Source organism: Gopherus flavomarginatus, chromosome 15, assembly GCF_025201925.1.
Source record: "Gopherus flavomarginatus isolate rGopFla2 chromosome 15, rGopFla2.mat.asm, whole genome shotgun sequence".
NCBI classification, from domain to species: Eukaryota; Metazoa; Chordata; order Testudines; family Testudinidae; genus Gopherus; species Gopherus flavomarginatus.
This window is the reverse complement of record NC_066631.1, coordinates 11,750,335-11,762,118: the sequence shown is the minus strand read 5'-3', so window position 1 is coordinate 11,762,118 and position 11,784 is coordinate 11,750,335. Positions and strand designations below refer to the sequence as shown.

Genomic DNA, 11,784 nt, shown 5'->3' with positions numbered 1-11,784 from the left:
TTGAGATTTCACAATTCCTTCCCGAGAGACAGGGACTGACATGCCATAAACATTGGATCATAATGGCATTCAGGCATTAGGAGGAGGCTAACGAAAGGAAAAAGTTCAGTTATACATATCTTGGTAATCAAAGTGAGATATTTGTATTGCAGTAGTGCCTCCAGCCTCCTAACCGATTGGAAGTGCATACAAATGTAGCTGTGGTCCACACTCCAAAGATCTATATAACAAAGATAGACACAGGATGAAGAGAGGGCACATTATCACCATTTTATAGGTAGGTAACAGGCATGGATTAAGGATCTAATTCGGCGAGGCACATTAGTCTTACTGAATCTATGCCTGAATTATTTGCCCAAGGTCACACAGGAAGTCTGTGGCAGAACTAGAAATTAAACCCGGGTCTCCCAAGTCCCAATCCTGTGCCTTAACAATAAGAAAAAAATACATGGGATAAAACAGGTATAGCTGAACAGACTTTTTATTTTCTTAAAGCATAACAACAGGACTTTAAGGTGGTGAGGATTTGGTGTTCATACCAGTCTTTGGTATAATTGTAAATGCCTGGTGACAGTATTGGACCTCTTTTCTGAGTGCCAATGGCTTAGGAAATATGTTTTCTTTCCCCTTGTTTCCTACAGTTGTCACTCCCTGAACTGAATGTCCTCAGTAATGAATTACTTGAAATAGAGAAATCATGTGACTGAATGATCTAACTCTTCAGCTGATTGGATTAAAAGCAGGAGAGCTAACCTAGATTTTGTAGTGTGTCTCGTAACTTTTTAACATCTTGTTTTTCCTTAAACCTCAGTTCTTAAAATGTAATATCTGAACTTAAGCCGGTGCCTGTCTTAAGTCTGGAGGGTGATGCAATCTGCAGCTTTAATATAAAAAGAGAAAATACTTGTGATGCCAAAGTACATTTCAAAAGAACTAATTTCTGACCTTGAAAGGATGAGTAAAATGCTCTGGGCTTCACTACATATAAAACAAGTAAAGCCAAAACAGGGAAAGTTACAGATTCCACCCACCCAATGAAACAGAAAAGGCTTCCTTTTATTACCCCATAAAAATAAAACTGCATGTTTCCAGTTGTTCAGGGTGACAAAATCTGAGAGAAGTGCCAAACTATACTGTGGAGTGTATTGGCCTTACCAGTATGATGAATCCCTTCACATCAGTTAAGCAGGCTCTGTACCATTTACCTTTTGCCTAGGCACTGTGCTGAATTTTGATTGTGAGTGAAGTAATATTGAATTTCTGAACCTGTATACCCAGTTCTGTCCCAGAGAGGAGGAGGAGGAACAAATCAGCAAGGGATGGCGTGGGAGGGGGAGTAATACTAAAGCTTAGATGAAAACTAGAGTTGTCTGGACATCCTCTCCTGGGCCCTGCCTTTTTCCATTTGCGCAAACCTTCCTTTCAAAAGCAAGGCCCCACTAGGCCCCTGTGAGTGATCCATAGGACTTGGTTTTCACAGTAATCTGCTAGTTATGGGGTTCTCAAACTTCATTGCATTGCAACCCCCTTCTGACAACAAAAATTGCTTCACGACCCCAGGAGGGGGACTAAAGCCTGAGCCCACCTAAGCCCGACTGCCCCCGGTGGGAGGGCCAAAGCCCAAGCACTACTGCTCTGGGCAGGAGGGCCAAAGCTGAAGCTTAAGGGCTTCAGCCTCAGGCCTGTGGCCTGCAACCTGAGTCCTGCCACCCAGGGCTGAAGCCCTCGGGCTTTGGCTTTGGTCCTGGGCAATGGTGCTTGGGCTTCAGCCCCAGGCCCCAGCAAGTCTAAGCCAGCCTTGGCCACCCCATTCAAAGGAGGTTCCGACCCACTTTGGGGTCCTGACCCACAGTTTGAGAACTGCTGTGCTAGTCCATGTTCCTCTGAGAAGAAATGTGATCAGTATTCAAAGCGTGGGACTGGGAGACTTGAGGTCCTGAATTGTAAACCTGGCTCTGTCATTGATTTGCACTGTGGTAATTCAGGCTCTGAAGCTGTGGAATGCCGAGCCCCTTCAGCTCCCATTAACACCACTCTTAGCACCTAGGAGGATCAACTCTTTACCCTCTTCCTAGATTTCATTCCCCTAATATAAAACAGGGCATGGGAACCATACTTCATTGGTGTGTTGTGGAGAGTGATCAGTTAATGGGCCAAATTCTGCTCTCTTTCATCTGTTCAGCACCCTGGACTTCAGGTGTAATGGATAAAAAGTTGGACAAACATTGGGATGCATTCTTTTCTAAACATGCAGTATTTAAAAGCTGTCTGGCATTACTGATGTGGTCTTTGGGTCCAGCTGAATGTAGTTTTTCCTGGGTGGCCTTTGCAGTTTTGCAGACCTAGAAGTGCTCTGAGAGATGTTCACTGCAGGAAATAATTGGTGCCTAATTGACATTCCAGTGACTCCCTTGGGCTGGAGGGTACCTTTCCTGAAGACACTGGCTGATGTATAAACGTCTAAGCTACCTGCAGTCATGTAGTAAACACACACCTCTGGTATGTGCTTTGTATGATAAATTGGTGTCTCATTCTTGCTAATTGCTTTCTGGCTGCTTTATCAACAGACAGGTATCTTCTCCAAGCAGCTTTTATGTGCTCTCTCCAGAATTGTCAGGCTGACTCTGCTAACTGTTAGAACCCAAGGGCACAATGGTAAGGCAGAGAGGGAAAGTTGCTGCAATTAATGCTGATACAGGGTTTATTAAGATGAAAAGACTTTTCTCAAAAGTCCTAAACAGTGAATGGCTGATGTATGGCGTGAGGAGGGTAAATCAGGAAAGCTGGTACAGTATGTTTCTTCTGATGCAGTGACATATGGAAGAGATGGTGCCTTGGAAGGGAGGGAGCAGAGAAGTTTGCCGCTGGCTCTGGATAGCCCCAATCCTGCTGCCACTGAATTTTGCCACTATCTTCAATGGAAGCAGGAGGTGAGGCTTTGATAAGGATGGGTGACTCTCTCCCTGCTTGAATTAAATTTCTTGCCTATTTATAGGTCTACCCTCTATTGAAACCAAGCCTGACTTGCCACCTCAGCTGTCTTAGGGACCCATTTGTATCAAGCAATTACTTTTACTCACCTATTTTTTTCTATTGTGTGTATTTTTTGTATGTTCTGTTGGAAGTTGAGGCCTCTGTACAAGGGGGTACACACTGATTATAAATGGTAATAAACCAAAAAAGAATTAACCCTGCAGGGTGCATGCGTTTATTTTCTGGAGCCGGACTATAGAAGCCCAGGGTGCAGGGAGAGACGGCCTGTATGTTTCATAGTTCTGAATTTCCCTCTTTGCAGAGTCAGCTCCTGCCAGCCTGACAAAGGCTTCTCTTGCTGTTGCCACAGGATTGTGTGAGGGTTGTGCTGTCCTGAGCAGCATTGTGTACATGTTTGGATGGCTTATTTTGAACACACAAAATCCGTTCTCTGTGGCTGCTTGATTAGATTTCTCTAACTCCTTCAGGAGAAGGTGACCCAGCAACGAGTGTCTGTGCGAAAGAGCAGCTGCAATCCATTGGCCATCCCCACTGAATACCAGGAGGAGAGTGAAGATGAAAGGGTACTTTTAAAATAAATATACTTTTATTTAAGAAATAGCCCTGCAGCCTTCCCATGTCAAGTGTTAGCTAACTAATCGAGTGCACTGCATAGTACCCCAGTGTCTTTATTTTGTAAGAAATAGTATGGTGAGGCAAGGTAACACTACCTGTCCCACTGAGAAAAGGCCCTTCTGGATCCTTGTGGTCTTCCTCATACAGCAGCTAGGGATCTTCATTTCACAACCAGAGTTGCTGTTGAAGATGGCAAACTCTTTGACAGGGTTACTGGTCTAGTGGATGGGTGGGAAGCAGTAGATGTGATATGTCTTGATTTTTAATAAGACTTTTGACACAGTCCCATGCAATATTCTCATAAGCAATGTAGGGAAATGTGATCTAAAATTACATTACGATAAGTGGGGTGCACAAGTGGTTGAAAGACCTTACCCAGAGAGCAGTTATCGATGGTTAGCTATCAAACTGGGAGGACATATCTAATGGGATCCCTTGGATCAGTCTTGGGTCCAATATTCAGTATTTTCATTAATATCTTGGATACTGGAGTGGAGAGTGCACTTACAAAATTTGCAGATGAGACAAAGCTGGGAGGGGTTGCAACCACTTTGGAAGACCAGATTAAGAATTCAACACTACTGTGACAAATTGGAGAACTCATTTCAAATCAACAAGATGAAATTCAATAAACACAAGTGCAAAGTACTTCACTTGGGAGGAAAAAATCAAATGTACAACTGCAAAATGGGGAATAACTGGCTGGGTAATAGTGCTGCTGAAAAGCATTCGGAGGTTATAGTGAAACACAAACTCAGTACGAGTCAACAATGTGGTGCATTTGCAAAAGTCTCTAGTATTCTGGGGTGTATTAACAGGACTGTTGTATGTGAGACATGGGAAGTAATAGTCCTGCTCTACTCGGCGCTAGTGAGACCTCAGGTGGAGTACTGTGTTCAGTTGTGTGTGCCACACTTTAGGAAGGATGTAAATAAATTGGAAACAGTCCAGAGGAGAACAACAACAACAATGATAAAAGGTTTAGAAAACCTAACCTATGAGTAAAGATTAAAAAAAAAAACAAAAACTGGTCATGTTTAGTCTTGAGTTGGGCCATGATAAATATAGGAAGGACTGTTTAAAAAAGGGATGGTGAGCAACTGTTCTCCATGTCCACTGGAGCTGGGACAAAAACAAATGAGCTTAATCTGCAGCAAGGGAAAGTTAGGTTAGAAATTAGAATAAACTTCCTAACTAGAAGGGCTGTTAAGTGTTGGAACAGGCGTCCGTGGGAGGTTGTGGAATCCTCATCACTGAAGGTTCTTAAGAACGGATTAGACAAATACCTGTCAGGGATGGTCTAAGTTTACTCAGTCCTGCCTCAGCACAGGGGGCTGGACTTCATGACTTTGTGAGGTTCCTTCCAGCCCTACATTTCTATGATGCAATTAAACTCAAAACCAGAATTGCAGGGGGAGGTGCTCTCATACTTGCAGGGCTGGCTTCTGCATGTTTGTAGTGGCTGCAGAGAGGTTGTATGTATTGTAGGAGTTATAAAATGTGCTGTCTCCACATATCTGTGACATGCACAATTGAGGAAAACCAGAAACATTTGCCTTTCTGCAAGGACAAGACTAAGGCAGCAGATAGGCAACAGCCAGTGGAGGATGAAGCTGGGAGGGATGCCTGGGGGAGGGGTTACCAGGGAAGATTGTGACTGCAGCTCAGGTGGTTGCACCACAAATGCAGTAATCCGTTCAGCTCCATGCTTATCCCAGTCCATGCCTACTGCTCCTCAGGTCGGCCCTGCTGCCTGGGCAGTCCCTGGCCACTTCCCCGGACTCACACTGCAGCCACCGCTTTAACTCCACCATGTCTCTGGCACTGCTACCAGTGTGTGGGCGAGGAGCTCCTCTGGAAAGGTCCGAGGGGCAGACTGGTGGGTGCAGGGATTGCTGGGGGGTCAGGTGGGGATGGTGCATTTTGAGGGGTGAGTGCGGGGGGACTGGGCAAGGGGCCAGGTGGGGGATAGCAAGATGGTGCCAGGTTAGGCCAAAGATCCAGGTGCAGGGCTGAGGTAGGGTGGCAGTGATAACGTATTTTGCCTTTGTTGCAAGATCTTTACTTTGAATGTCAAGTCCAAGTTGGCAAGCAATGGCATCTGAGACTGGAAAAATATATCTGCCACTTTCAGCAGTCATGAAAAATTTCTTGATTACATTTAATCATTCAGATGTGTAATGGACTGCAGGAGAGTCTTTAAACTGTAATAGTTGATCAAAAATAATCAGTATATACTTAATGTGTAAACAGAACACTGGCATAATGTTCTGCATAGACTTGTCGCTCTTACATGGACACTTGCTGTTCAGAATTTGGCTCTCCCAGGCCATTCAGACAGGCTGTAGGAACCAGGTAATGGAAACTTCCTAAATTTGTGGAGTTGATGGTCCTGTCTGATGACATTATGAAATAATTTCTGGAAAGAATAATGTCAAATAGTCCTGTCTTCATTACATTGGGAAAAAAAACATTTAGAATGAGCTAATTGATCTTTTGGCATCAGAAATTAGAGGCAAAATCTTATCCATGGTGAAGGAATCAAAATATTACTTAGTTGTCCATGGTTGCACACTGGCTAATAGCCAAGCGGTAGACATGTCTATGATTGTAAGATTTATTTCCACAAGATCTGGAAATGTGAAAGCAGTGTAAATGTGAAAATACAGGAATGCTTCTTAGTATTTATGAAACTGGATGATTCAAGTGGTGCAGGCATGACAGAAGTTCTTCTCCAGAAATTACATAAAATGGGACTGCCTCTTGCAGATGTGAGAGGGCAACGCTGTGACAACAGAGCTAACATGAAAGCGAAGAATAGCGGAGTGTAGAAACAGATGCTTGAGTTTCTCTTGAACAGTTTTTGTGTCCTGTAGCACCCATTCTATCAGCCTGGTATTGAGCAGTGCTGCTGGCTGTTGTATCGAAGGCATGAACCTTTTGGGGGTCATTCAGGCTATTTTAATTTATTTTCATCCGTTTGTCAATGGGATATTGTTTTGAAACACGCTGGACACTCTGGTATTAGTGAAACAACTGCCTGAAAGAAAATGGAAAAGCAGAATTGAAGCAGTAAGAGCCATGAAGTGTTAAGCTGGAGAAGTGTATGATGCATAGCTATCCGTAGCTGATAATGGAACACTGGTTGGTACCTCTAGAGCCAAATCTCATGCAGAAGCATGATCCATTGCTGAACAAATGCTTACTTTCAAATTTCTGTGCAGCTTTGTGGTGTGGCATTGTATATTGTCTGAAGTTAACATAGCAAAGAAGACTTTATAAGCGGCAGAATCTTACCTGCATCAAGTAATCAAACAATTTAGCAATTCTACAAGATTCCTTGCAAAACTATTGTTCCAGTTACAATTTTGCATCTGTACCTGCTTGAGAATTAGCAGAATCACTTGGCATGTAAGGAAGGCTGCAGAAGAGATCCAACTCTGAAGTTGAAGGAAAAAAGATTGTCTACTACGCTCACAATGAACCAGGTGTCATTAGAGAAGTGAAACTGTTAGTGTTACATTTGGGTTGGCTAATCAGAAAGATGGCACCAGGGGAGACCTAAGCACTCCCCAAGGCCCAGACACACAGCACCAGCCTTTAAAATGTGAGGCAAGTATCTCCAATATAAGACGACACTAAACAGCATACAAAAAGGAGGAAATACGAGAACAATTCCTTAAAAAAAAAAAAAGTGAAAAGTATTTCTAACCTTCAGTTTCATTGTTGGGGAGATGCCTAAGTGGCAAGCCTAACTGGGGTGTATGTGGGATGTAGAGAAAACTGGATCTAAAAAATTAGCATTTATAAATCTTGAGCTCTTGACTTCAACACCCGTGCTTTCACCCCTTAGATCGTGGTGCCTCCCAACTAAAACCATGCTGCCTTCCTCACAGAGGCATTTCTCCTACACCCTTAAAGAGACAGGCTCTGTTTTTCCGCAGTAGCACACTTTAACGGCAGCGAGACAGGGTAAGTGTGAGGCATAGTCTAGGTTTGGAAAGCACCCCCTCCTCTGTCAGCTGTGCCTTGTGCCTAATAACACAAACAGGGTTTGGTGATATTCTGCCATGGCACGTAGCAAGTAAAAAACAACAGGTTATGTAATCCAAGCAGTTTTGTTATTTGTGTGCCCTCGCCCAGAAACTAGGAAGGGGGAGTTCTGACAAGGACAACAGTAATCTAAATCGAGTCTGTTACAAAATAGAGCAGCGTGAATACAAATAACTCTGGGATGCTTGCTTACTTTGGTGATGAGTGGTACTGATTACCATCGTGGGAAAATGCTGTACAAATTGTCACAAAAGAGGCCACAATAGAAAGATGTAGCTGTCTGAAGGGTTCGATCATGCTGGGGGGCTGTGCCCTGACTCCAAATGTAGCCAGCAAGAGCTGAAGAGCTTTGTGATGGAAAAATATAACTCCCCCTTTGAGCCCTGCAGTCACCCCCAGGGGTTACTTCGCCCTCCTCTGAACAACAGGACCCAGCTTACACTGCTAGAGCCTCTAGCCTTTCATTTATCAGAGGGTAGCCGTGTTAGTCTGGATCTGTAAAAGCAGCAAAGAATCCTGTGGCACCAAAACGTCTGTTAGTCTATAAGGTGCCACAGGATTCTTTGCTGCTTTTAGCCTTTCATTATATACCATGCAGAAAACTTATCAGCGAAGGCACTCTTGAGTAAGTAGAGCAAACTCTCTGAAGCTGTCCAGACCAGTTCAAATACCAGAGCAGGTTGTTTTGCTCCTGCTGACTTCCTTGTTAGTCCTGGAGGCTCTGGCTGGCACTTACTTGGCAGTAGCTCCTGCTCTTGGATTGGAGGGGGAAGGGCAGAGCCTTTTCTTTACCATGCCAGCAGGGAGATCCAGCAATGGAGTCAGAACTTTCATTCCCTCTCTCCCCTCTGACCCGTAATGCATGGTTTCGCTCTCTGGCTTGTAATTCTGCTGCTGCACATTGGCCCACAACTTCATAAACTCCATGTGTAGTCAGAGCCCTCTTGTCCCAGTCCTTGTGATTGACTCATCATTTTTGTAAGCCAGAAATAACGTGTTGGAATCTGTTTCTGTCCCCTGGAGCATCTTGCAAGGATGGCTTTGTTAGGTGAGAAACCCTGACAGACACTGTTTTATGATCGAGCTGGGAGTAGGAATGGTTTGCAGAATTATCTGCATTTTATTTTTAAGTACTTAAGAACACTTAGCATACTTGTTGCCCTCTGTCTTTGGGGCCCTTTACAAACATTGCCTCATTTTCACAGCACCCTGTGTAGCAGGTAAGCTCCACTGTTATTTTGATAGAATTATAGGACTGGAAGGGACCTCAAGAGGTCTTCTAGTCCAGTCACCTGCACTCAAGGTAGGACTAAGTATTATTTGACCATCTGTGACGTATCTTGGTCTAACTTGCTCTTAAAAATCTCTAATGACAGATTCTACAACCTTTGTAGGCCATTTATTCCAGTGCTTAACTACCCTGGAATATTTCTTTCTTTAAACTTTTTATTAAGTTTTCCCAGAGGTGAAGAAGTAGAACAAAAGAAACCAAAGGGACAGTCTGGAAGAAGAAAACATCTGTGACAGTTTGGTCTGCTACTATAAGGTAAATGCCATAATATCAGCCTGTACAGACAATGTCTGCATTTGGGGATACAGATTTATCAATGGAAGGCAGTATTGTGTAGTGGTTAAAGCACCAAACTGCGTGCAAGACAGAGATGTGACCAGAACCTAGATAAGGGATTCACAATGCAAACTTGAGAAAATCACATAAGCCCTCTGTCTCCATTTCCCTATTTGTAAAATAGCAAACCGATGTACTTCTGTGAAGTGCTTTAAGATCCTTGACTGAGAAGTGCCATGGATATAGCACAGAGGTATCCATCCAATAATCAGTGGAACATCTCCTTTTCAAATAAAGTCTCTAGAAAATAACAGAAGCTCTCAGCTGTAAGAAAAGAGTAAGTAGATTCAACCCATTCCTAATGAGCAGGCACAGCCTTTAATTCCCTTTTTCCCTCCCTCTCTGGAGTTCCATGGCATCTCCTTTGACTTTGCTCTGTCAAACTGCAGAGCCTAAATCTGCCCTGGCACCTCAGAAAAACTAGAGATAAAAGGAAAAAAAATGTGTACAAGTCAGACAGGTGGAAAAGGCTTTTGTGCTTCCCTGGTAATCTGAGAGCTTTTGAGTCCCTCCTAGACTCCCTGATTTGACTGCAACAAAGAGTCCTGTGGCACCTTAGAGACTAACAGATGTATTGGAGCATGAGCTTTCGTGGGTGAATAGTGTTCACTGAATACCCACTTCGTCAGATCCTACAGCCTTAGTCAAAACTTCCACAGGCTTTGAAAGTGTTACCAGAAGACAGACCTTGGAACCTGACCCAGCAATAGTCTGTCCCCACAGTAAAACATAAAGCAATTAAAGAGAGCAGACATTTCAGCTAGTGCGAACCAGTACTTAGGCAGCTTCCTTCACCAATGATGTCAAAGTCCTTTAAAGCTAGCTGAGTACTAATATACCCATTTTACAGGTGGTGAAACAAGCCCCAGGAAGCTTAACTTCACCAGGATCATGTGGAGAACCAGTAGAATATACGCTTGCTGGATACCCTGTCATCCATTAGCCATTAGACCTTGTAGCCTTTGGGTGTAAAAATACTTTTCACTCTTTTAGCGGCTTCCATGTTATGATTCCAAAGCATTTTATAAACACTGATCTTCTCAACATCCCTCTAAGGTAGGAAATCATGATTAACTACCCCTATTTTATAGAAAGTGAAAATGAAGCACAGAGGAGAGAGTGGAGTGCCGCAGGTCACACACAAGCTCTGTGGTACAGCCAGAAATAGAACCTTGTATTCACAGTTTTATGCCTTAACCACAAGCCCAGTGGTCCCCAACCTTTTTGGCTGGTAGGCGCCAGCCAAAGGACCACTGCGGCGGTGGAGCACCTGCCGAAATGCCGCCAAATTTCGGCAGCAACACCTCTCGATGACGCTGCTTGTCACCGACAAGTGATGTTGTCTGATGTTGTCAAGAGGCGTCCCTGCCGAAATTCAGGAGCGACACCTCTTGATGACATCACTTGTCGGTGACAAGCAGCGTCATCGAGAGGCATCCCCGCCGAAATGCTGCTGAAATTCGGCGGCATTTCAGCGGGTGCTCTCCCAGGGGCCAGGACGCGGGTGCCTTAAAATGCCCCTGCAGACGCCATGGCGCCCGCAGGCACCGCTTTGGGGACCACTGCACAAGCCCATCCTTCCTCCCTAGACCTTTTTAGAGACTCTTCCATCCAGAAGGGCTGAATATTTTAACTCAGGGGTAGGCAACCTATGGCATGTGTGCCGAAGGTGGCATGCAAGCTGATTTTCAGTGGCACTCACGCTGCCTGGGTCCTGGCAACTGGTCCGAGGGGCTCTGCATTTTAATTTAATTTTAAATGAAGCTTCTTAAACATTTTAAAAACATTATTTACTTTACGTACAATGATAGTTTAGTTATATATTATAGACTTCTACAAAGAGACCTTCTAAAAACGTTTAAATGTATTACTGGCATGCAAAACCTTAAATTTGAGTGAATAAATGAAGACTCAGCACACCACTTCTGAAAAGTTGCGAATCCCTGTTTTAGCTGATTGTTTTTGATTTGTCTAAAACAGGAAACAGTCTGTCAATCTAGGTACTTATATGGTTACTCTCGTCACAATATCTGAGTGCCTCCTACATGTTTAAAAATATAAATAACTATTTTAAACTTATTGTCTGAAATTGCTACAAAAAGGTTGCATTATTTTGATAGAATGCCTACAGTAGAACCAACACTAACAGTATTTTTCAGGGAGTTTTCATCTCTTAGTCTCAGCTGTGAACATTTCTCCAGAAAACTAGGACCAGAGCCACAGATTCTAAACTATGTGGGATTAAATAAAGAAAAACAGATGAAAAGCAGAGAAGCTACAGGCACTGGTGTCCTTGAGGTGAAAGCATAGCCTGTGTGTTAGTGAGTGCCACCAGGCTTAGTTACACTGTTTGGGATCTCTTTCTTACTATGGCAAACTCAGAGAAACCCAAATTAGGAAATAAGGGAGTACCTGGGTAGTTACAGGTGAATAGGGAGCTCTTCATTGGCCATCTCCCCCTGTGTAAATTTCTAAGAGAGAGAAATTCCTCCTCA

At 43.7% G+C, this 11,784-nt stretch overlaps 1 long non-coding RNA gene across 1 annotated transcript; it reads left to right on the top strand.

The window, feature by feature from the left end:
- The first annotated feature begins 702 nt into the window (after positions 1 to 702).
- On the top strand, positions 703 to 10,603 carry LOC127034633 (uncharacterized). The gene is made up of 3 exons (XR_007769442.1): positions 703 to 2,930; positions 3,462 to 3,557; positions 9,117 to 10,603. It is a non-coding gene; the product is annotated as an uncharacterized LOC127034633 (long non-coding RNA).
- The last annotated feature ends 1,181 nt before the right edge of the window (positions 10,604 to 11,784 follow it).